Consider the following 5,526-nt stretch of genomic DNA (forward strand, 5'->3'; position numbering starts at 1 on the left):
AAGTATATATAAGTCAAAACCAGTGTGTGGTAATTTCCTGATAATCGACAAGTCCACACCCACTTATTACATAGAAATGAATATTTTAGTGATTGTCTGGGTAATATTTGTGATTTCACTGTGGTGATGCTTCATTCACTAAGTGATATTTTCAATTTTTCATCAGCGATTTTCTCATCAGTTGTCCAAAATGGAACACAAGAGTGGAAGCTATTTTAGAGAGCTATCAGTTTTAGCACATTTAAAAATGTTTATTAGAGAAACTGACTTTGGGGTTAGTTTTAGTATTTATAAAGATCGTTTTTAAAACATACATAGACAGACATTTGTAAAGATAATTTTTAGAAAATACATAGACATCTTTTATAAGTTGCCTCACATGATCTGTGGTAATATGACTCATCACAATATTATTTTCTCTGTATCTTTGCATTTAATTTGCTATCATCTTAAGATTGCTTCATCAGTGAATATAACAAATAGCTGGATTTATATGTTCTCGATTTTGATAGTTGAAATGCTTCTGAATTTCTTGTCTTGGACAAATCAGAGTTCCACGTGACTTCTCAACAAATAACTGAGTCTAATTCATTAATCTGAAAATGATTTTTTTTAGGAATAATGAAATAATATCTATAGAGAGAGAATAGAAAAATGATTAGCTCTATTTTTCTTCCTATTTCTTACATGGATGAGAGAAAAATGCCTTTGTGAATCACATCAGATCCCTTTAACTCTCCTTTTACAAAACTTGTATTTTGTTGATTTCTTGAACTCAACCATGTAGTTTCCTTATTGTGTGATGTATCTACAGCAGGAAACTTTTATGTGCATATGGAGTAACAGAAAATTTCAGAAAACGTTGGTGAGGGGCACACTAGACTCCCTTCTCCATTTTATCTTGGGTCACAGACCCTTAGGAAAATTTCTTTTAGAGTTAAGTGTTAGGAAAAATTTTATTTCTTCTGAAATGAGATCTTCTTTTGCAGCTTCTCCTTCTTATTTCGACTACCAGGAAGCTTGGAACTAAATTTACAGCTTAATTTAGCAAGGTATGGCCTGCTTCACTGTAATTTTTTTTCTTTTTGTAAATTTTAAATTTTTGTAAGTACATAGTAAGTGTGTGTATTTGTGAGGTACATGAGATATTTTGATGCAGGCATATATGTATAATAATCACATCAGAGTAAATGGGGTATCTATCACCTCAAGCATCTATCCTTCCTTTTGTGTTACAATCCAATTATACTCTTTAAGTTCTTTTAAAATGTACAATAAATTTTTGTTAACTGTAGTCACCCTATTGTGCTATCAAATACTAGATCCACTCTAATTTCTTAATAAACACAATGTTTACCTTGCCATGGTTTATTACTCTTCATCTATACCTTATTAGCTTATATATCTGTATGTATGCATTTTATTTAAGCTCTGTAAAACACTTTCTGAAATGAGATGAAATATATATGAATAACATATTCTGAGCCTTACATAAACTCTTGAGTATGAAGAGTTAAACATAACCAGAACGTGTAGTGAGAACAATATGAAGGATGTTGCTGATATTTCCTTCACAGAGAAATAGGATTCTAATTCACCAGGTATAATATCTCTAAACCTTTTCCAGAGAGGCAAGAAGAAAAACAGATGTACTTGACTGGGAAATTTTATTACGTTTATTTGTTTTTTTCTTTTTCTTCTTCTTCTTCTCTTTTTTTTTTTTTTTTTTTTTTTTTGAGACAGGATCTTGTTGTGTTGCCCAGGCTAGAGAGCAGTGGCATGATCATAGCTCACTGCAACCTCACACTCCTGGGCTCAAGCGATTCTCCTGCCTCAACCTCCCTAGTAGCTGGGACTACAGATGCACTCCACCATGTCCTGCTAATTTTAATTTAATTTGTAGCGATAGGAGCCTTGCTATGTTGTCCAGGCTGGTCTCAAACTCCTGGCCTCAAATAATCCTCCCACCTTGGTCTCCCAACGTGCTGGGACTACAGGTGTGGGCCACTGTGCTTGGCCCAACATTTACTTTTCAAAGTTAGGTTATTTTTAAAAGTCATCTCCTGAGTGACATATTGTCTTAGCACTGTTGCAGAACTTCATCTTATCCAACATTTTTGTTTTATAAGATACATTTGAATTAACTAAAAGTTGTAGGTTAAAAATATCCTTTTAAAATAGAATAGTTTACACAAAGTAGATGGTAGCATCCCTCTTCCAAGCCAGAAGGTCAGCATGTAGGAGATCCTCAGTGGAGTTAGGAGGGTTTCAGTCATAAGGGATAGAAAACTCAACCTGACTTAAATATAAAAGCAAATGTATATTTAGTGCATATAATTAAAACTATACCACCTTGATCAAGTAAAAGTAAAGGTACAGCTAGCTGACAAAGGTGGGAGAGGAAAGAAGGGGGCCAAAGAAGAAAGCTGGGTAGGGGCATCATGCCACATAGAGGGGTGCCGAAAAACTGTATTGGACAAAACATGGTTTTATCCAACTTTATTAGATAACATTTATTGGAAAAAAACAGAAATTTAAGTAGCTACTTCTACATTACAACGAACAAAACTGAAAATGATAGTATAAGTATCAAAATTGCAGAGGTGTTGAAAGAAGGACTAATGTAAGACCTCATTTTACATAGGTCATTTTATATAGCTGAGGGTCAGGTAGATAAATAATAAATAACAAATATAGAAATATACTAGTTATTTCATTATTTAAAGTTCATGTTTTGTTCAAGCAAATAGTTTATGGTTTAGTTTTCTACAGGCAGACACTAAAAGCAGAAATGGTTAAAAGGGTTTTCCTTTGGAGGAGGGGTTGTTGTAATTACATGTGAGGAGGGTTGTGGTCTTATTTGATTTTTTTTTAACCAACTATGAAGATGGTTTTGGTGAAAATTGTCAATATTACAGAAAAACGTCTTAGCAGGAATATATTTAAAAATAAATGTAGGGTATCCATATATATTGGGAAACCACGGTTGTATTTAGTGTAGAATAAAATGGAATTTAGGACTCAAGTAAGAATGTATATGATGGTTTTCAAAAAGCAAATATAATGGATATATAGTTAAATTATTTTATGCTCTTCACAAGCAATTCATAATACGGTAGATTATCTTATTTTTGTGCTTGAGAACAATTGTGCCTCCGCTGGATCCCAGAGATTATAGGGCAGATTGGGTATGGGAGAATGCTTGTTAAATGCCTGTTTGTTTTTTGATGAAGTGATTGTATCATTTGAAACTGTTTGACTCAGCACACAGGAAAACTCAATAGAAAATGTGTGCAATTGTGAGCTTCATAGTTTGAGAAATGAATGAAAATTATGGAGAAGATTCCATGAAAAGTTACAAAAGTAATTAGAAATCTGAAACACAGCCGATTTGGAAGAATGAACATTTTTGAGCTTTTGGGGCTCCAAATTTTCAGATATAATTCATTGTTAATTTTCTGTGCAAGTGAAGGAGAATAGTGAGTCCACTGTGAAATGCTCCACGGGGGTCTATTAGAATGTTTCATCTTGAATAAGAGGGAAATCAACCCACGGGACTGGCATACTACATTGTGAGAATTCATAGGCAAGGACAAATATCATTACCAGAAGCCATGGAGGAAGAAAAGTGTGTGGGTGTCAGGGTGGGTGTGAAGGGTATGTGTGTGTGTGTGTGTGTGTGTGTGTAAGAGACCAGGCTGAATAAATGTTTCAATCACTGACAGTTGATAATAAACAAAATGAATCTAAAAGGCAAGTCTAGAATAATTAAAGAAGCATGATAGAACTGAAAATCTACTGTCAGAATGTAATGCTTAATCCTAATTTGGAGATGATATTGTGGAAACTACCTGAACTCAAACCAAAGCATCCTCATGTAGATGGCGTCTTTCCAAGGTTGTCTGAAAATAAATACAGCAATAATAAACATTTATTTTTCATTCATGTTTTTTCACTTAGAAAGCACCTTCACATATGTAACATCACTAGATCCTCGTAACTTTTCCTCAAGATAATGAGGAGGCATCTCAGTATAGTATTTCAGTTCAAAGATATATTTGAATTCTGCTCCCTCAGTGGGACTCAACCAAGCCATTAATTCCCCTAGGCCTTTAAATAAGGATGATAACAATTATAGGTGTTGAATCTATCTCTCGTTGCATGCTCTGAGATGGAAGCAACTAATTTGTGTGAACATGCTTTGCAGACCCTTATGTGGGTCACCAATGTTCTTATTAGCATGGGTTCTATTCCCATTTTATAGATAATGAAAAGGAGATGCAGAAATCAAGACTCACCAGTTAGACAAGGTGAGTCCATGGCCCCAGATCCCCAGGTCTAATTATTCCCAATGCTCATTCCACTACTTTGATCCAAACTTTAAAGTGTGATCAGTAAATACAAAATTAGACTTGTCTGGTGGTTTCCTCAATTTCTTTTTTGGATTGAAGAGTTAGACTAGTTGATTACCAGGGTCATTTCAGCTGTAAATCCTACAATAGTCAAGAATTTGCTTTCCCAACTTGCTCTGGGGTCTCTGTTTCCCTCCAGGTGATGAAGATAACCAAACGATATAGTTAAAGAGTGCTGTTTAGAAAACAGAGAGAAATTTTCCTGGCTGCTGAGAGAAGAGATGAGGTAGAGAACCAAGGAGATGATGTGAGGCTGGGAACTATAAAGAATGAAATAATTCATAAAGATTCCCTGAATGTGAGGATAGAAGAGACATAGAGCATTTCCAAGGTACAAGTGCAAATTTTCTTTTTTTTTTCTTTATTTTATTTTATTTTACTTTATTATACTTTAAGTTCTAGGGTACATGTGCATAACGTGCAGGTTTGTTACATATGTATACTTGTGCCATGTTGGTGTGCTGCACCCATCAACTCATCAGCACCCATCAATTCGTCATTTATATCAGGTATAACTCCCAATGCAATCCCTCCCCCCTCCCCCCTCCCCATGATAGGCCCCTATGTGTGATGTTCCCCTTCCCGAGTCCAAGTGATGTCATTTTTCAGTTCCCACCTATGAGTGAGAACATGCGGTGTTTGGTTTTCTCTTCTTGTGATAGTTTGCTAAGAATGATGGTTTCCAGCTGCATCCATGTCCCTACAAAGGACGCAAACTCATCCTTTTTTATGGCTGCATAATATTCCATGGTGTATATGTGCCACATTTTCTTAATCCAGTCTGTCACAGATGGACATTTGGGTTGATTCCAAGTCTTTGCTATTGTGAATAGTGCCACAATAAACATACGTGTGTATGTGTCTTTATAGCAGCATGACTTATAATCCTTTGGGTATATACCCAGTAGTGGGATGGCTGGGTCATATGGTACATCTAGTTCTAGATCCTTGAGGAATCGCCATACTGTTTTCCATAATGGTTGAACTAGTTTACAATCCCACCAACAGTGTAAAAGTGTTCCTATTTCTCCACATCCTCTCCAGCACCTGTTGTTGCCTGACTTTTTAATGATTGCCATTCTAACTGGTGTGAGATGGTATCTCATTGTGGTTT

This window comes from Rhinopithecus roxellana, chromosome 4, assembly GCF_007565055.1.
Source record: "Rhinopithecus roxellana isolate Shanxi Qingling chromosome 4, ASM756505v1, whole genome shotgun sequence".
In the NCBI taxonomy this organism is placed as follows: Eukaryota; Metazoa; Chordata; class Mammalia; order Primates; family Cercopithecidae; genus Rhinopithecus; species Rhinopithecus roxellana.